Consider the following 21,405-nt stretch of genomic DNA (forward strand, 5'->3'; position numbering starts at 1 on the left):
CTTCTGGTGGTTCCTTGCTGCAAATGGGACCACTAGCAGATGACTGAGATGGAAATAAAAAGCTGGAAGGAGCCTTTAACTCAGGTAGCTAAAGCAGATCTCAACAGAACCCTTATCCCTACTTGCCTCAGAAGTGATGCTTAAAGCTTACTTTAGGGGTGGGGACGATGTCTATTCACAAAGAAATGGTGCTTGTTTTGAGGTGTCTCTCCTATCTCCATTTACTGTTTCTGGGCTGCTGGATTAAAGACCACCTCCATAGGGTTCCAGAATGCAGTGAGTGCTGCAGCCAGGGAAATTCTGCCTCAGAAGTGACTTTTTTCCTTCTTTCACTTTTTTTTCTTTCTTGTTTAGGACTTAGCTTGATGCAGGTTGAGACTAAGCCTGCAAGCTGTCTGCTGGATGTTTCCGTTAGTTCCACGGCTGCAGTAAGAGCTGTAAAATGACCAAGTATGTAAAACTTCTCACAGTGTCCACTAAGGCTACTAAAGCTCACAGCTCTTGAAAAGGCTTTCAAGGACCCTGGAAGCCCTGAAGATACTTGAATGGAGCTGGACTTTTAGACTGAACTGCAGAAAGCCTCAGCTGCTGCAAACCCACTGAAATGTGGAGTGCCTTTTTTGCTGATTGCTCCAGACTCTCAGATCCTGGGAGCCTGTCTCAAGCTGTGGCTAACAGCATAATCCACCTGGATGTTTAACAAAGCTGGCTACTTGGAAGTCAGAACCCCTAGGAAGGCTGGCATATTCAGCTCTAGAGGTTTCCTCCTTACAACAGGATGTTCTGGGCAAAAAATCTGCAGCTCAATGAGTATTAAAAACCTATTCAAAACACCAGGCTCAAAGTTTTATGGTAAGACTGGACTGCAGGATATGAAGTTGCAGCCGCATTTATAAATGCTGCCTTATATCTTTCATTATGTTTTCATAGCACTTATTCCAATGGAAACAAAAAGAGAAGAGTTACTATATACAATGTGGGACAAAGTGATTGAAAGCACTAAGTTGACCTATCCCCCTTCGTTACCTTTGTGACATATACTAATTCCCATATTTTTAACTGCAGGATTTTTTGGAATTGTCTTTTCCTGTGGATATTTGAATTGGATGAGGGCTTACACAGCATGTAAGTCTCTGAATTGTTATGAATTAATAGGAACGTGGACAGAACTGCGCACTGTTGTGTTTTTGCTCAAAGTTAATTTATCTTCCTGAGATCTTTGCTGAATTTAGATTTTAGGATCACAGCTAAACACCATTTCCAGGCACAGTGAGGATAATAAAATCCTTAGGAATAGTCAGCATGGCGTCACTGAGTGGAAGCCTTGCTTGACCAACCTGACACACATCTGTGGTGAAGTGACTGACCTCTTGGATAAGGGGAAGGCAGAGGGTGTTGTCTGCCTGGAATTCAGCGAGGCCTTTGACAATGTGTCCCGTTAGACCCTCATAGAGAAGCTTTTGATGTACAGACTGGGTGAGTAGACTGAGGTGGACTGAAAACTGAATGTCTGGCTCCAGGGAGTGGTGATCCACAAATCTAGCTGGAGACAGTGGCTAGCAGAGTTCCTCAGTGACCAGTACTGGGTGCAGTACTGTTAAACCTCTGGATGATGAGGCAGAGTGTAGCCTCAGCAAGTTTCCTGGTGACACCAAACTGGGAGAAGCAGCAGAAGCACTAGAGGGTCATGCTGCCATCCAGAACGACCTCAAAAGGCTGGAGAAATGGGTCAACAGGAATGTCATGAAGTTCAACAAAGGGAGTTGTGAAGTCCTGCACTTAGAGCACCCCCATGCACCAGCATATGATGATAGCCTCTTCAGTGGAAAGAAGCTTGGCAGAAAGGAACCTGGAGGTCTTGGTGGACAGCAGTTTGAACATGAAACTCTCAGTATCAAAGTGAATGTCTGTACAAATTCCATTTAGATATCTGCCACACTTTTCACAATGTATGTGTAAATTGACCTAAGGGCCATCATTCAGTCCCCAAACCTAGTTAATACTGTACTGCATCATGACTTTCATATCCAGCTCTTCTGAATTTGCTGTTAATTCCTCCTACAAGTTATCAGAAGAAAAGGCCTCTTCTTAATAACAAAATACTGATCTGAAAATGTTTCATAATATTTTTTAGGGTAGGATAATTTCACCTGGGCATGTTCCAAGGAAACTTTCTTGGACGACTTTCACTTTTCAGAGTGAAGAATCACAGTGCAAATCTGTTTCATCATCTAAAATTTAAAGACCATTTACATAAGGCTAATCAGGGAAAGGACAGAATGATCAGGATTGCAAATGTCTGAAAATAAAGATAAGACCAGATCTGCTGGAATGAGCTTTCCGTGTGGTGCATCTCAGATGATGGAAAGCAGCTGTAAAGTGGTATAGCCAGCATTTGTGATTCTCTGCATCAGTGGAGCAATGCCAAAGAGTTCTGGTATATCAACAAATCCAGGGCAAGTGGCAGCTGCATCCTTCTAGACAGATAAAGCTTATTCTGCTGCAAGTAGTGTGAAGAAAACATTTGCATGTACACAGTAGGCTATTTGTTTGCATGTGTACATGCCTGTGTGTTTACACGTACACACCCACAATTCTGCGAGTGTGGTGGGCCTGGTAACACCATCTGGTGTTACATTTACCCATCATCTCTGCTGATAAGAGCAGTTGCCTACAGTCTTGTTAAATGTTACTCGGAAAGCTGAAGTCCTCCACATCATCAATAATCCTTTTTGGACTCTGGCAGAATAAAGGAGAAAAATTACAAACAAAACAAAATCCAGATGCACATATTAGGTAAAAAATTCTGGTGTGTCTGGGCATGTGGAGGGGAGTCTGGAACAGATTGTCCCTAAGTGGATGCTGGGACTGGGAGGTTGTGTAAAATGGACAAAGTACCAGGAAGGGATGGGGGCTTGGGGAGTAAGACAGTTTGGAAAATTGTTGCAAGTACATTTGTTGGTGTACATAGGGGGTAGCATGAGAATCTGGAACCTGGAATATGTATAGATAGGATGGCTAAGGGCTGCAGATAAAAGGGAATAAGATTTAACATAAAAGTACAAAAAAGAAAGATCTTAGGGTATTAGGGAAAGAAGCAATCATAGCAGTTGTTCAGGGAAAAAGATTGGCCCAAAAGACCAGGAAGGGGAAGGAAGTGTGGGGATAGGTTAGTACTGGATGGGCCAATAACAGCTTTGAGCTGGGTTCAGATATGTGAGAATGTAAGAAAAGAGGGAAGTCTCAAGGAAAAGTGAAGATAAAACTGACTTGCCAAAGAGATAGGAAGTGTTTGGGTCATACTTGTTTGCATTGTGGGAAGTGATGAATGGGACACTCAAGCACAAATTATCCTTGCTGGGACTGAAGTGTGCTCAGGAGAGAGAGTGCTATTGCTAATTTCAGTTGCTAGGCTCAGAATAATCTCTCTTAAGCATCCATGAACGGTTGGGTTTTTCCCCCAAGTCTTCTAATTTGCTCATCTCCTTGTAGATTTTCTTATATACACTGAATAGAATAGACCAAATTTCAAATCCCTCTACAAAGCATTCTAGAACTATCTAATCGTTCTAAAAAATATGGTTTTTTTCCTCTGGAACAACAGTATTCTCAGTACAGGCTTAGCTGTTTTGATTCAAACAAATTAGTTCTGACTCTGCCTGGATAGCCCTAGCAGGGAAAAACCCTTAATCAAGATGTTTAGCAAAGTTACGAGACACTAATAAAAGATCCTGAAAGAGGGAGTATCGAGCAACACTAATTACAGGAAATGCTAGAATATTTATAGACACATACACAGATATTTGTAGAACAACCTCTAGGCTTTAAACTTTCCTGGCCTAATCTCAGCGGAGAGACCCTTTCAAGTGATAACCTAAATATTTTGGTTCAGTATGTTTATAAACAACCCATGGATTTCCTTGAAAAAAATGAATGGAGTCTGGCACATGTTTGGGGTTATGGCTGACTGTACATTTTATTCATTAGGGAGTATATTTTGCTATAAATACTTTCTTTATTTGTTTGGAAGAAACCGCATTTTGACTGATTTTTTGAAAGATAAAGCTGAAACAATCATTTACAGTCATGTTTTATTATCTGCTGGAGCTTCAAACAGTGCCTAATCCAATGATTTCTGAAAACATTTTCGATTCAGAAACAGTTTATTTTCTCATATTACCAACAATATGACACTTTGGGGAGTTCATTGCAGCAGAACTCTGAGAAGTCATACTAGAAGAAAATTTGGCTTGATTTTTGTTTTTGAGCATTAAAATCCTTCATACTGACCTAACAATTATCCAGGATAATTCAAAACACATTCAAAAAGGCTGTAATTTCACATTCATCCTTAAAAGCTGCATTTAAGTTTGGTGTATGGTATGAAAACACAAATCACCAGCTATGGAAAGCCAGCAATATTGTGGTGATAACCAGGTGCCTGATAGAACAGTCCTTTATTCACAGAAATGACTTGCATTTTTCCAATTACATAAGAGCTGGAAAACTGTTGGTTTGAACATTAAATCTTATTATAGATTACTGTGGGTTACAGTGGGTCTACACTCAGTTTGCTGTCTGGTAGGAAAGGAATGCTGTTATTCACAAACATTTAAGTCACAATTATGATGCCCATGAATCTGTAAACTCCTGTTCAAATCCAGGCAGCAGGAAAGGTGCTGTGTTGGTTCATCTGGCTGCAGGTAAGGGCTATTTTCCCTGTTATAGAACACCCTCCTTGTTGCACACCAGTCTGTGCCCCAGGAACGAACACTGCTGCACAGGCACATCTTCAGGCAAACACTCCAGAGTATGACATTTACTGAGGTGTTACCAGGACATGAGCACTTAGGACATGAGACTTAAGGATAGGAAAAAAACCATCCAATATTAAATTGCCAACTTCTTGGACAGTCTTATCCACTGCACTGAACTTTGCGAAGATGTCCCTTTACGCCATCTGAAATCTTGGACCATGATCTTTTAGGATAGACAGCAGTTTATCTAAATTGCTTGCCAAGAGGAAACACAGCACTAGATTTGCTGCTACTCAGCTAGGTATTTATCACAATACTCTTCTTCAACTGTGTCCTGCTGCTGTTAGGCATTGTCTTCATGTTTCTTTTTACCTAAGATAAATAAATTGGTGTCATCTTGGAGATTTAGTTGCAAATGCAGTTTAGAGGTAAAAAAAAATATACCTTGCGAGTAAGTTTCTTAGAGCAAAAAAACCCTCAAAATCCCTCATAACTCTCCCAAATTATAAACCTCAGGAGAAATTAACTAGAAATAGTAACAAATAGAAGTAGTGAAAATATTACAGGTCCCTTACTATTCTTTAAGTCAAGCAAATCTAGGTAAAAAAAGCAGGCATTGGTGTTTCTTTTACTGCTTACATGAGCCATAAAATAAAACGTTTGGAAAATACCAGTATTAAATGACAAATGAGGTAATTTAGAGCACAAATAATACTTTATTTATCAGAAGTGAAATAATATAGATCAACTCTTACAACTTCTGCATCAATCTGCTATTTGGAGTAAATAGAAAAATAAAATATTTCCTTTAAAACACTCAGATGATTTGTTTCAGGGCTCATAAACATCTTTTATAAACAGCAGTTTAGTAATACCTAATGTTAAGTAATACCAGTGGTGCTGTAACTAATCTAGACTATGGATGCCAAAGAAATAATGTTTAGAGAGTCTTATTAGACTGATCTAATTGAAAAATGAGATCTGCTGTGGGGCATAGAAACATTTTGAAGCTTGTCTATTTTTTTCCAGACTGATGTGATGTTATTGTTGCATATATTGCTTTAAGAGACACAAAAATGCTGAGGGCAAGCAAAATGTCCTTGGGCCTTTTGAGGCTGGGTTCTTACCTTGAGCTTATGTGTGCACTCAGAGGATGGCCACAGCAGGTTTGCCTCCCATTCCGAGGTGTGCTGGGCAACCTGGCCACCTTCCCTTTGTACAGTGCAGCTGCACACCGGAGGAAGGCTCCTTCCATGGGATACATTTCAGGAAAAGTGAGTGGGGCTTCTCCTTTCACACTGGTGCTCTCAGAGACCTGAGTGAGAAGGGTGGGTAGATCGAATCCCTTCATGCATTCAAGAGTGCTTGGATGTATTTTGGAAGCAGTCTTTGAATATCTGCTATGTCATTTTCTGATCTTTAAAACAACTTTCTGTCATGATGCACACAGAGACTGGCTGTAGTTACACTTTTTATGTGCTGTGATAACATTCCATCATATTAATTAACAGGATCCCTTGCTACTCTGCATTCTCCTGTCCATCTACTGATTCCTGCTTTACATTTTACTCTGTATGCTTGTAAGCATCTATACAACACTTATCATGCTGAGATCAGGGTCCATGACTATGTTTCCTACCTCAATGACTTAGCAAACAGCCTTAACACTGGTTTTAAAGGCACTGTAGTGGTTTGAGTGACTTACTGTGCTGGAAATTCTGAAGTAGAAAAATAGCCATGCTACCCAAGATAGGTAGACTGTTTATGCTGGGAGTAGGATTCAACTCATTCTAAGACAGATTTATAGTAGGAAAGATGAATCACACTCAAAAAATTTTTTTCTCTCCTCTTCTGAGTATGAAAAAGATGTTTAAAATGTGTCTTTCCTAGATGCCACTGGTAGCTGCTGTGTCTTTTTGTAATTTATTATATAAAGAGTAACATATGTCAGCTCCAGCAAACAAGATACTTATTTATCAAATAAATGAATAAATATATCCATCACTCTTTGAAAAATACTGGGACATTTAAGTCAGGCACTTGAAAGCAGCATTATAGTAACAGAAAGTGTAAGTGATAGCGATAATGCTGGAAAGCTTTTATCAAATTAAGTGAAGCGTTTGGATCAGCTCCCAGCAGCAACGGCTTCATTTCTCAGAAACCAGCAGCTGGTTACCTGCAGCACCTTTGCTTGCTGTTCCAGCAGAGTCCTCATGTCCTGAATGGTTGCTGGGAATTGCTTCCAGGCTCTGATCAGTCCTGTAGATTAAGACAGTCTCACACAGCTGTGCATGGGTATGGATTAATCCTTTCATTGAAACACTGGGATTTGAAATAGGAGTTGTTAATTTTGGTTGATAGTATCTTGGCAGAGAGAAGACAGGCAGATCCCTTCTCCTCCATTAGTAATTCTTGTTTCTGCTGTTTTATTAAAACAGCTCATCATATTTGTAAGCTTCAGTGAACTATTCTCCTTAACATACTCCCACACAAGGATCCGTTGAACAACTTGCATTGTCTCAGCTATTTGAGGATAAACATTTCTTCAGGAGTGATCATGAAACCTGCAATCGCTAAAGTTTCAAAGACAATAAATATCACCTTCTTCAGCCCATTACAGGGGGTAATTTCTTTGCTACTTGTGGAGATACGAGTTAGGAGGAATAACATCACCCTTAAAAACAAGGGCAGAAAAAGAGGGTAGTAGTAGGACCTTGGCTCAGGAGTGTGTTAAAAACCATGTTCATTCCTGGAAGGAATGTTAGATGAAAAAATATTCATCAGTTACTAACGATACAAGTTACCTTTACAATGAAGGAGTCACCTTTCTCTGGGATTCTCATGGGTTGTTTTCATAGTCCTTAAGCACAAACAGTATTTATCTAAATCAGACAAGGCGTTAAAAGACTTTTAATGGATAATACAGTGAGAATTTAGTAAATAAACATTGTGTAGAGATTAATTTCTTGAAATGCCTTGCTCCCTTAAGCTTATTCTTACAATAGAGTAGAACTCAGGGATGACTTAGGCTTTTGGGAGCCTTGCATCTCTAATAATTTGTGGGAGTAAGCCTCCTCCATCCGTAAAAGTGTATTGCATTCCAGCTGCCTTAGGTAGCTCTAATGCAATTTGCTTGGATGCAAAAAGCAGTATAGTAGGTTTGCATGGCAGTTTGCCCGGACTAATATAGCAACTTCTAGATGTTAAATAGCCACAGTGGAGCTCCACAATAAAGCTTGTTGTTCAGCACTTGCTCAGGTATCTTCATGCTGCACAGCTTTATGACAGATTGGTATAAACATGGGTGCTTCTAAAATTGTAATTTCTTGCCTGAGAGAAAATTAACGTAAAAATACCCATGCAGATCCCATGTTTTGTAGCTGCCTGCTGATTTACAGATCAGGTGCTCTCAGTGGAGGCCAAACCTCCCCTGCAACACCTCACTCCATCAGCAGGGAACTTTTGACAGGACTAGGTCTGAGAGGAGACACTTTTTAGCCCTTGCCATGCAGTGCTGTTAAAATGGGATCCATAAACTCCAACTCTGTCCTACATTGTTCTGTTGATGTTGCAGAACTAACTTAAATAAAGCATAATTTAAACATATTTAGAGGAAAGGTTGCCTTGAGTAAATGATTCTCAGTAGAAGCTGGAGGAAGAGGCTCAATAAATCCCTTATATCTATCTTATAATTTGAGGAATGCCTGTAGGCTTCCTTCAGGGCTGTATTCATCATCCAGTTTGGAAGCAGAGCAGTAGATACAGTGGGAAGCTGTAGAGACCAGGCTGCATCCAGTTTTATTCTAGTTCAGCTCTGTTTGGGATGGTTCTGTTAGGAGTTCGGCTTCTCCACTGAAGTTATGGTTAGATACAAACTCAGAGAAGCAGTAGAGACCCACATTGTTCACTCCTTTTTTCAGCTTTCTAAAGCCTCATCTGTTGCCTTTCCCCCATTCATTAAGCTAGGAATAATAACTGGTGTAATGCTTAAAAAGTCAATATTTTGAGGAAGAGAGGGCAATTTCTATTTGGCCCTTTGTCTTGTTGGTTTTGAAGTGTAATTCCATGTTTCTCTTCTCTGTGCATGTAGCACTGGTGAAAGGTGCCAGACTGACATGCCTGGGGAATGAATAACTCTTTCTATGCACAGTTGGTGTCTGAGTACATCAGAGGTTTTGGGCTAGCAAATCTCCTTAATCCTAAGAAGTAAATTGCTAAAAGATGCTGTCGGTAAATGTTAATTATTTTCCCTGAGATGGAACTCAAAACCAGAGAGAAAGGAGATCAAGAAATACAGACGTGCCTGATAATTCTGAACGTATCACCAGGAAAGTCTGCTCTACCAGGGTGATAAGGGAGTGTCCTGATCTCCCATCTTGTTTTGAATATGCCTACCAATTTCCTATCAAATGTCACAGGCTCCAGCCACTCTGCAGCTAACCCATGCAATGCAAACACAAACCTGCAAAAACTCAGCCTTTACCTCCTTGGTGGTGCATTTCCTTTCAAGGCAAAACAACTGTGACAGTTTTTCTTAAATCGTGAATTTTCTACTCAAGAAAAACAGCAGTTCAGATTTCTGAAAATAACTGTCATCTTTGGATGCCAGAGCTGAGAGGTCTAAAGGAATGTGCCAATTAATTGACTAGGGAACTTAAAAATGGAAACCTGTCAGATGGATATGTCTGGACCATAGATCAGGAGGAAAGGAAGATGGAGAGCAATGTGTGTGCTGGCATTTCTAACCAATCATGCAGCTTGGAGTAGGCACTCTGAGCCAGGTGATACTAATGGGGAAGGAGCTATTGCTCCCCATCCTCTCTCCTTTGCCAGTCTTAACTGACTCATTGCTTTGGAAATTCTTGGCTACCATATTCATTCATTTCTCACAGAAACTAAGTGTTGCAGCTAGAAATAAAACAGAAGATGGCTAGTAGTGATGTATCTATGGAGAATTCATAATGCATGATTTCACGTCTCAGAAACTTCAGAAAAGTTATAATTTATTCCTTTTCCTGCTCTGCGATATGTCTAATACTTCTGGTATAAAAACTGCATGATCCAACTGCTCATATTAACAGCAGTATTGAGAAGTGTTTAGTGGTTATGAACCCTTCATCCCAGCATGCACAATACTCAGGATACTGGGACAGCCGCACACCTGATAGCGGAAGAATGGGCCACCCTCGATACAGCAGGGGGGTTGAAGACTGATTTTCTTGGTGTCTGTGCCCTTAACTTTCTCCCTGTGCAACTCACACAGCTTCTAGTTCCTTCCTGATTCCTCTACAGGTTTTCTGGGTGAATAGGAGGCCATGCACTGGCTTTTCAAAATTATTAATGGTTGAATATTGGGGCAGTACTGAGTTAAGTGGCTCTGGTTTCCCTCTCTCCCAGTGCCTAAGAAGCTGACTTTCACCATGCTGGTGGAACTCCTTTGAGTCCTACCTCTACCAACATTTTTTATCAAATGCTTATGAACTCTATCCTTGGAATAGAATACCACCTGTACTCCAGTAAAATTAAGCAGCTTTTTAGCAGACTAATTTAGCATCTCACGTATTAGATTCATCTTATTCTGAGCAGGTGCCAGAATGTTTTTTTCATGTCAAACACTTGGACTACTTAAGACTACCTTTGGTGATGATACATTGTCTTTTAGCTCAGAAAATCTCCAGCACAACTTTTTCTCCTTGCAAAACTGACTTTTTAAGAGAAGCTTTTTACAAAACGTGTCTACTCTAGATGAATAACTTTGATATCACCTCCAAAACTAATTCCCCATCAGCCCTAAATAGTTTGAATGTGAAAATTCCTTATGGCAGTTGTGATTGATGGTGTCTGAATGCAGGTACCCTTCTTCTCTAGGTCTTCTTTACTTCCAGCTGACTGCATTGCTGACTGTCAGCTCCCATAATGCACAATCCTCAAGAGAATGGGTTTATGATCCCTCATGGGAATCAGAGTTTGCTCTAAAGAGATTTTTTGCAGAGAAGAAATGGATCAAGAAGAATTAGGGAGTCACTTCCCAAAAAGCACTGCAGGAATATTTCTAACCAAACCTTTTTTTTTTTTCCCTTTAAAAAAGTATTTTGATTTTTGGGGGTAGACCCATTTCTGATATCCAGCCAGCATATTTGTGGATGCTTTTCTTATTAATTATTCAGTTTTCCTGTGCATACTTCTTGCCAATAAAACTCTTACGTTGGAGACAGATACCAGAATGCTTTGCAAGGATAGTCTGCACTGACAGCATAGAGAGGATGATGGAGTCAGCCAGCTCAACCAGCTGCCATAGTGCTGAGCTGTCCACAAACACAGAAGCATTCCAGAGATGGAGTTATGACCGCAAGAGTCTCACAGTCAGCATATTAATTTGCTTTAGAGGAGTAATGTGTCTGATGCCATATGGTGGAGCTAATCTTGTTTATCACTGCTTCACTGCCCCATCCATTTGGTTCGTAGTAGGAATTATCACACAAATAGCTACTGCTGAGACCTTCTGCAGAGACAGAGACAGGTGTGAGTAGTCTGGGGAGGTCTCAGGAGAGTGCAGTTGGAGACTGAATAGAGACAAGAAAGCTCATTCTTTCTGAGTTACACCAAAACACCCAGCATGAGATAGATAAATAGCTCAACTCTGAGAGGGACTTCTAGTGGATTAGTAAACGGTTTTTTGCATTTCACCCCCAGATTTCTACATTTAGTCAGAATATTTTATTAATTACTGAAGGTTTGTCTGTAATGAATTTATTGACAAAATCCTATGTACTGATACACAATGAGTCTAGTTGAATTCCTTAATGATTACAAGATTCCTGTTCATGCCTGTCAGGTCAACTCACAATGCAGTAATTATGCTGCCTCATCTCACCAATAACCTGCCTTTGCAGTATTTGATGTTATTTCACTGCCCACCTTGGGCATCTGTGCTGAATTTTATGCTCACCTCAGTTATCAGCAACAGAAGATTAGCCACTGACCACAGGTATTGCCTATGAGAGGTCCTTGCCTTGAACTATTGATTGGCAAAGTAAATGCTAGACTGAGTGCGGAAACAAAAGACATTTTTGTGAGACTTGACAAGTCTTTGAACACACTCAAAAGGACCAAATGGCTTTTTGATACAGTCTTGAGTTGGCAGCAGAGTTTCACCCTCTAAAATTTGGCTGTCACCTTTTTATTCTCATGTATTTCTAGAGGTCCAGGATTATTCCCAGTGTGAGGTTTGCCTCTGTCTTCACTGAGAGCAGGCGCTTACCCTCTGTGGTTCAATAGCTACTGGAAGAGCATGTCAGGGTACCTGCTAGAAGAGGGATGTCAGCTCCTGTGCCTGCTTAGTTCCATGAGGAACTGGTGTATACAGCAGCTAATTCCCTGCTTGAACACCTTGATTCTAATGGGTGAACCTGTATAACACCTTCCTTTTCACACCCCACCGTGAGTCATGTTAGGAAGACTGCAGGGTGCCAGCTTTCTAATGTCTGTGAGAAGCAGAGCAGTGTTCACACTTCCCAAAGCATTAGTCATTCAAATCCACCCTCAGTCTTTCTTCTGTCATACATTTATTTGTGCATGAGCAGGTAAGCTCAGAATAAGTTAGAATCTCTTCTTGGAAAGAAGGAGCCATGTAAGACAAGTCTGCACAAGGTTCAAAATAAAAATCCTGCAACTCCACTGTTGTGTATTTCACTTCTACCTGTGGTACCTGTAAAGCTATCAAGGTTGAAAGAAACCTGGAAACAAAAGTTTGTATGCTTGGGAAATGCTTTTGAGAAGTTTTCCTTCTCATTCTTCTATTATAACGAAGAGATTATCCCAGTACTTGCAAGAAAGAAGGATAAAGTTCAACCATCTAAACTCATCTTCCTGCTTCTGGCCTTCTTGACACCCACTTGCATTTCAGTCCCGAAGCTTAGTTAGTTACAGGCTGTGTAGTCACTTCAGACAACACACCAGTTGGAAAGAGAGCCTGGATAGCTGGTGCTGTCCTGTGTCAGGAGAGGGCGGGGGAATAAGAAACCCAAGAAAAAGAAATTTGGATGAGGAGGACATTTTGTTTCTCCCCCTTACAAACAGTGGCTCTCTCATGGCAAATCCCAGAGAGTGAAAACATAGCAACAAGTTTGGTTCTGTGGTGCAGCCCAAGAAAGAGCAATGTCATCAAACCTGCCTGCTTTTGGGTCTGATTCTGCAGGTTTTAAGTATGTGTAAATATACATGTACACGCAAGTATATGTATATCACCTGAAGACAGTCAACACTGTAATAAATATACAAAGTCATCAAAAATAAATTCATTCTGCATTGTTTGGAATTAAACTGTTAAAGAACAAGGGTCAAAATATCTGCATAATCCCCAATCCCAGCACCAGGCTAAGTGCAAGCAGTAATCTTTTCTCTCTCAGTACAGAAATGCACAGAAAATTAAAGGACTGGCATCGGTACCCTGCCAGAACAAGTGCTTTGCTGCTCAGACTAGTTTTTGGAAGAAAACAAATTCTAGAAAAAGGAGACTTATTTCCTCCAAAATTATCATTCCTTCAATACACACACTGACAAGAAATACCCTGTGAACAGTATACTCCAATCACAGCACTAAAATGAGGAACAGAAGAGCAACTTCCATTATTTGGAAACAACAAAAGGTGAAGGAGAAGTTGTATCTTTGGCGTTCCCAAATCCCCTCTCCAGCTGTGAAGAAGACAAACATGCAGACAACTCTTCTGCAATTTCTTCCCTCTCCCTTTTTGCAGCATTGGCATCACAGAGAGTAAGCAGCTATGATATCTCATAGACTCAGGATTATGTTGTGCTCCAAACCTCCTCCTTCCCACCTCCCAGAACTTTGTTGTGCTGGCTGTGCCCATTCTCACACTGAGTGTTTTCCCTGAGACATCAATGTCTACGAATTTGAATGAATTAATGAAATTTTGCTCTCATTTTCTCAGACACATGCATTTGAAAGACATTTATTGGACAAAGAAACAGGCGGGACCCAAAAGAAGCAGTGCCAGCCAAGCGTCCTTCCCCAGCTGACAGCTACCCCAGCTGGTGGTGGGAAGAGGCGACTCCCAGCATCCCATAGCCCTGCAGTCCATGGTGACTGCCAATGTTTTTTCCTGCTCTTGATCCGTTATCCTCACAGCTCCAGCCTGCACACCAGCTATCTCTCACCAGAAAGGAACTATTTTGCTTGACCTCAGTGACGCACTTCAGTGATGAGCAAAATGCCATAATACTTTTTTGTTTTCCAAGTAACACAAAAGAAATGTGACAAGGTGGCTGAAAACTTTGTCAAAAATCTCATTTTCTGTGATTAAACTCGAGTGAAGATGCTCATTGTAATTTCAGGAACACTTAGGCTTATCTAGCTTTACCAACCATAGCTCTTTTATGACCAAGAGTACCCTCAGGAAGTTTCTCCTTAAAACTGTCTTCCACTGAGGACTAGGGACAGTGAAGTTATTTGATAGTTGTCAAAGATAGTTTTTGTGGGTCAGATGATATATTTGTATATCATTGCTCATTGCCTAAACCACATCTCCAAGATTTTGGTTACCCCTTGGCTAATAAGGATTCCCTCACAGAAGTAAGCTGAAGAGTATTGTGTTAAAGAGAAAAAGCCTGAAATAATGAGCTAAAAATAGATACATGGAAATAGTGCAGATATTCTATTGTGGGAGCTATATTTTTTTTTTTCTAGAACTTATAAACAAAGGAGAAAAATAGTTCTGGCTAAAATAATTGTGAAAAGCTTTACTCATACAAGTCCCACTGAAAGAAAACTTTCATCTCCAGATTCGACCTCCATTATCTGACAGATAATGGAACTATCTGCAGGAAATGAAAAACCTGACAAAGATTAAATGTAGGATTCACCTAATCTAACTTCATCTCCTTGAAATTCAGGTGACTAAATTAAATCCATCCTCTTGGCTCCCTATATTGAGTACAGAGTGGGAGAAATACCTCCAAAGAGTAATTAATCTTCTGTCTTCCAGTCATCTGTCTTACACAGGTATGAGTTGCCTTCAAGAGGGATGTCTATCTCCATTGCCTCCTGAAAAAATCCAGACGGACTTGGTAGAAAAGTCTTGACTATGAAAAGCCAAGTATGCTCAGTCCCATGGGTCAGAGAATGAATTGGCCATGCCCAGGAAGAGTGGAAGGCTTGTTTTGGTTTGTTTTGACTTGGAGAATAGCCTAGGACTAGGACAGGGCCCAACATCTTTGATATGAAGACATCAGATACAAAATACTAACAAATTTGTATCCTTTCTTTGCTACTTCCATAAAATATGACATTTTTTCTATTAAAAACGGAGTGGTGTTGTCTTGAAAAATAGTTGTCTTTATGAACACATAAAGAGAAATTCTGAAGAATGCAAATACGTGGACCCTGAGAGATTTTGTTTCCCCTTAACTCACTGACTTCATTTTTTACTGTGAGTGGTAAAGCAAAACCCCTCTGTAGAAACATGCACTCCTACAATGTGTTATGGATTTCCAGTGGTGAACTATTAGGTGTTTTGCAATTAACACAGCATGAAAGAACCATCACTTCTATGGATCTCTGAGTTCATACTTTCCTCTAATGAGAGCCAAGATAAATTGTTCCAGTTTCGGTGTATTGGCTACCAAATTGACCCTGATCCATAGCTCACTTCAGGCTTCTGTAATTCCAATAATCTTGCAGTATGTTCAGATCCACCAATTGCAAGTATCTAAAAGTGACTCATGCTACTCCACAAGCTAAAACCAGAAGAAAAACGCATATATTCTGCTCAGATTTAATTTTTTTCCTTGTCTTCCTGTGAAATATAACACCTCTTCCACATCCATTTACACTGGTATTTGTCCCAGAGATGAAATACTGCAGAACCTGACCTAGTGCCTTGAGGCAATTCCTTAGTGATGGAATTATCTTTATTAACAGATGACATAATTTCTCTTCTCAGAGTGCAAAATGCAGAGTAAAGAGAGGTGAAGGGACAGAGGCAACTCTATGCCCTCACCATATTTAACAAACCTTGTCCATGGAGTCTGACAGTGCACTTTCTATTTTGGGTCCATTTGTATATATTCTTCAGAAGAGGCAGCACATGAATGAGGCTGCTGATTGTTGCTGTCAGCATCCAAGGTGGATGTTAAAAAAGAATGGATGAGGATATTTCTCTGCACATCAGCACTTCCCAAAACTCACCTCAGTGATTGCACACTGAGAAATAATAGTGCTCATGCTGGGTATGTAGCATAATGTGTGGAATTGCTGGGTCAGAAATATTCCTTAACAGCTATGGGATGGGACTCTGGGAAGTTTTGGGGAGGTGGGTCATGAATTTCACAGAGCCAGCAGAGCAGCTGGTTACAGCTAGATCCTGAAATAGTGACTACAAATAAAAACCAAAAGGTCACTGTACCTGAGTTCCTAATCCTGGTGAATGAACTGAGTGCCACCCACATGGCAGGAGGTGTGAGCAATGATTGACATAATGGTCTCTTTGTGCTATCCCAACTGCCCTAGGAACAATTCCAGGTAATGAGATCCGTAGCACTGGTGAGGTGCTGCAGGACAGTTTGGACATGAGCCCAGTCCTGTGTGAATGACAGGGAAGCGTTTTACCAGTGGGTTTTGGTCACATCAGGGAAACAGTTATCAAAATATTGGAGGATGGGCATGGTGGAGCAGTCCGTCACTGGTCTCCAATATCTGATGCTTGATGTCTCCTTTTTAGAGCCACATTAAAGGTGCTGAGAGCACCCTTGATCCTCCTGGAGGTCAGGCCTGACTGCTGAGGCTCAGAGAGCCCCTCATACCCCAAGGCCATCAGGAAAAGCCCACGGCAGCCTTTGGGGAGGTTACCATGAGCAGGACAATCCCATTTCAGGGCAGCTCACTCTCAGCTCCCACCTGTGCCACAGACAGTAAAATACTGGGCTGTAACGGCAAACAATTAGTGAAGAGCTGTCAGAAGAGATGTAGAACACATAGACAGTATTTTAAAACTTACATAGCTAGCAACTATTTTTTTTTTTTTTTGGTAGAGTCAGATTCTTCAATATTCATGCAAGTCTGAGGCATTTTCATAGGAACTGTACCCAAAGCAGGACTGCCTCAGGGACTGAAATCTGAAGATTTTAATACACTTGAGAACCATTCCCCCCCACCCCTGCCCCCTCCAAGTTTATACTATGTATTTTCCTGTCTTTTTTCCTGCTGTTTTAAGGTTATATTCTTTGGCTCTTGAGATGTTCATGTATTCTCTGCCTGGGGTACACACATGGAGCAGAGGGGCTGGAGACAAGGGCCTGATTTGGGAAGTAGCGTCCCATTCTCCTCTTCAGCCTCCATCTTTCACTCAAGGAAAACAAGATTATTGCAGCAGTAACCTGATTCCCAACCAGTGCGGCAGAAATCACTTGCTTCTCTCATCTCTGTGAATTGCAATATCCTGCAATATCTTCCCACATATTCAGGCATCACTGTTGGTTGACGCAAGGTAGGATTCCTTTGCAGGAGGAACTTAATGGATAGGAAAAATACTGCCTCGGTGTGTAGCATCCTGATTTACAGTGGTATCTGACTTCTCTCAGGGTGTTTGGTCTCTGAGGGAATTTGAAAAATCTCTGTTCATGCTAATTTTGATATCTACTTAATGTTCTAACACACCAAGCAGAGCTTGGCTTTTGTGTTGCTGGGAGCTGGCCAATAGGTCACTACTTTGTGCAATCGACCTCCTACAGGAAGGAAGCCAAATCCAGCTGAAGTTAAAATAATGCTTCTTGGAGCATAAGAAGTAAGTAAGTTTTTTGCTTCAACTATAAGCATTAGATAGTTGTTTAACAAAAAAAAAAAAAAAATAGTTAAGGGTGCCAGTTTTTGTTACACGTCTTTAGAAGGGTATATACATCAGAGCCCATGATCTCATGGATTATAAATCTTCAAAAAGTAAAGCTGGGAAGGATCTTAATTAGTCTCCTAATTGCACACCCTGCACTAAAAAAGGCAAGTAATATGTAGTGAGGCCACCTCTAACAGATATTTGGTTTACAATCTCAGAGGAAAGCAATACTGCATCTCATCCAGGCAACTCATTTTAGTGCTTCCTTATACTTAGAAAGTTTTCCCTAGTATCTAACCTAAATCTTTGTTTCTCCAAATTAAGACAATTGCTTCTTGTTTGACCACTATTGAACTGTCTGAACAATTGATCATTCTTTGGTGTTACTATAAAAACAATAACTACTGGAAGATTAGAATCATAGCTTTGTTTAATCTTTTCTAGATTAAATAAATCCAATTTTTTTTAGTATGTGCTCCTAAACCTCTTATTGTTTTCCAGTCACCCTTGGACTTTCTTTAGATTACCTCAATCTTTGTCACACTCTTACAGATTAAACCCCTCCATGTTTATTTTATAATCAAGTCTTCAATAACACATCACATAGCAATATACCTTTTTAAAAATCACACAAAATTTTCCTCCTTAATATGTATGTGATTGCTGTAATATTTTAGCTATGATACTGGTTTGTAGCTGAAGCTTTTTTTTTAACTCAGTGCTGGATCTCCTTCTTTCAAATGCAGCATCTTTCATGCTTTTATTAAATTTCATTTGCTGATTTCAAACCAAACCTCCAGTTTACTCAGATCATTCTCTATTTTGTCATCTGAAAGTACTATTTCACAGATGAAATGCCTTCACATACTGCTGTGAAGCACCACTGACCTGAATAAGTTTTCATTTCAAGGGCTTTTATATTGAGATTCTGGATGAGGTCCAGGTATGAAGTCATTACACGGTCAATTGTTTGCCAGTCTGCCACAACAGTGTTTCAAGCACATGTGCAGGCCCTTTATGTATGTGGGAAATAGAATGAAGAGGAAGAGCTTCAAAATACCTAAACTGACATTTCTGCTTTTCCATAATACTTTAGAAGAGTTTCTATATTTCCATTTTTATTTATATACATAAATAAATGAATGTGTGCAACCAACATTTTTTTGCCCACACACTGTCTGTTTAGGTTTTTGCATATTTCTGACATAAAACAATCCTTCTCTTCTACTTTTTGGGGATTTTTTAGGCTGCCTCAGGGGTCTCTTGCACATAAATAATATTTTTTCATATGGTCTTTTTTCCTCTCCCTGCAATTATCTTTTTAGACTAAGGAGTACTCGAAACTGAATTATATTTGAAACCAATGGAGGTCAATAAGGGTGACTCAGTATTATACTAATTTGGTTCTTGGGTCCTATTATATATTGTCCAGGTCCATTCAGTTTAAGAGAGAAGAACAGAAGCTTTTATGTTTCAATGTTTACATGAGTTTTCCCCTTTTGCTGAAGTATAATGGTTGATATTTGCATTTAATTAAGGCTTTACTGGAAGTGATACTGGATGTTGGCTCCATTAGGCTTCAAAGACATCTTTGAAGCAAATAAATATTAGCATCCTGGCTAAGAGAGAAACTAAAGAAAATAACAGTGATGAGTTAAAAAAAAAAAAAAGGGAGAAATATCTTTCACACATCACAAGGTTTCCTCCAGATTTATCATAAAAATGAAAAGCACTTTGAAGACGGGAAATTGCAAATGCAGAAACTGTGTCTTCGTATCTCCAATACGTGTAGCCACATGCTTCAAATGAATGTGACTGATAGAAGTGTTACCAGAAAACTGCAGCCAAGAATCAAAAAGGGACTGCTGGATTTTAAAATGTGTGATTCATTTTCATGTCATTAAGGCGAGAATTGTGTTTTCTTCTTCCTCTTCTCTCTCCGGCTTTTGAACCTTTCCCATAGACGTGGTTCTCTGGAGGCACACTTAGCCTTTGGTTTGTTTTATTGTGCACAAGCATCTGAAGAGGAAAATGATGAATTTTCTTTCTTTAAATGCCAAAATGTGATAAATTCCAACCTCCATGTATTGTCTCAGTTTCTGACGATACAGGGGAGGTTTCCTTCTGAATGTTTTTCTGAAGATCTGTGCAAAAATGACCTATTTAAAGGCACTAAGATATACTTACTCTGGTAATGGAAGACAGACAATTTTCAGAACTTTGACAATTACAAGTTTGGCAGGCAGTTTTGCCTTCTAAAAGATCCTGATTTTCAGAAAATTCTATATTACAATAAATAAATCCACTTCCAGGCAGCTCATATTAAACATCAAAACTGAAGCATGAAAAATCTGAAGCTGCATTCAGAATCCTTACTTAGATACCAGATTTCAGTTGTAATCCATCTGTTTCCAAGGTCTTAAGACCCATAATACATCTGATCAAATTTTCTGTTCATGGGACAAGTTTCCTTTGATGCCACCACTGGTTTCTTATCAGCTGAACCATTTTCCCAAGGAATTCATCAACAGGATGACATTCAGAATAAGCTTCTTGGCAGCCTGGAATGAGAGGAATGAATGTCAAATTGGAACGACATAAAATTTTGTATTTAATTTGATTGAGATTAATAAAATAATACCAAATACTTTATCTGTATAATTTTTATTATTTATTTTTATTAGGTTTCTTATCTTTTATCATTATGATTTTATGTATACTTTTAATTATATTTTTATTTATTCCTAATTGTTTGATGCAAGCAACAGATCCCAAGTTTGTGTCAAAGTGTGTACCCAATACTTAAAAATCATTAGAGAGGGAATATAACAACAATTGACTAATTTATTTGCTATGAAGTAGAAGATATTCCATTAATCTTTAATGGAATAAAAAAAGACAGTCTTTGTTCTTGTAAGCAGCCTGAGCAATCAAAGAATTAAATGCAAAAGTTCTTAGTAGAAAGCTGCAGTCACTACTCAGCAATGCAAAGCAGAATGACACATGCAAATTAAAGTGCATACGGTATTTTTCAAACTCTAAATCAGTTTTTTTTGGGATAAAAAATGGTGAGAAAAAAACCTCAGACCTGCTCAAATCCCATTTTCTGAATTCTGAGGTCGAATCTCATTTTAGATCATTGAAAATTAAGAAACTGAAGGTCAAAATCCAAATGCCATCACCTGCACTTCCTAACACCTAGAAATGGGGAATCCAGGCTTATCTGGGATGTTTCACAGTGACTCAGATCAACTTTACTCCTTCCAAGGCCTCTTTCATGTCACTGCAGAGTCTGTACCTTTGGTGAGAGTCTGTGTTAGGGGGACAGCTGATGAATATGAGTGGAAAGACAGCTGACACAAACCAGCACGTCAGGTATTCCATCCAGCTGGAATCCATCACATCCTGCTTTGAGTGGGCACTTGGAACGTGCATGGTAGTAACAGACCATTAGATCATCAATTAAAATAGTCTCAACTTGGTCCTAAGCTGTCAAAGTGTTTGTTGTGGGCTCTTCAGTTACAAAGTTATCACATGACTTTTGCTCATATTTCGTTCAATGGTTTGTCCAGTGTTGATTTTATGAATGAATAAAAATTAACCATGGTTAAACATAATCACAGAATACTCTGAGTTGGAAGGGACCCATGAGGATCATCAAGTTCAACTCTTACGTGAACGGCCCATACAGGGATTGAACCCATGACTGGTGTTATTATCACCATGCTCTCACCAACTGAGTTAATCTCAGGGTGATGGAATTGACTTTCTGTTGAGTTATTTCTAGTTTCTCGTTCTAATTA

The 21,405-nt window shown here is 39.7% G+C and overlaps 1 long non-coding RNA gene across 4 annotated transcripts in view; it reads left to right on the forward strand.

Moving 5' to 3' along the window:
* LOC121676698 overlaps positions 1-21,405 on the forward strand; it is a 76,889-nt gene that overhangs the window by 23,900 nt on the left and 31,584 nt on the right. For 3 of the 4 annotated variants that reach the window (XR_006020541.1, XR_006020540.1, XR_006020543.1), the window contains one exon: positions 355-17,557. This is a non-coding gene — a long non-coding RNA (uncharacterized LOC121676698). The remainder of the gene's footprint in view (positions 1-354; positions 17,558-21,405) is intronic. The other variant, XR_006020542.1, reaches the window with a different exon arrangement.

The sequence above is a fragment of the Corvus kubaryi genome, unplaced genomic scaffold, assembly GCF_017639235.1.
Source record: "Corvus kubaryi isolate FWS band 111438036 unplaced genomic scaffold, C.kubaryi_AGA036_p1.0 135, whole genome shotgun sequence".
NCBI lineage: Eukaryota > Metazoa > Chordata > Aves > Passeriformes > Corvidae > Corvus > Corvus kubaryi.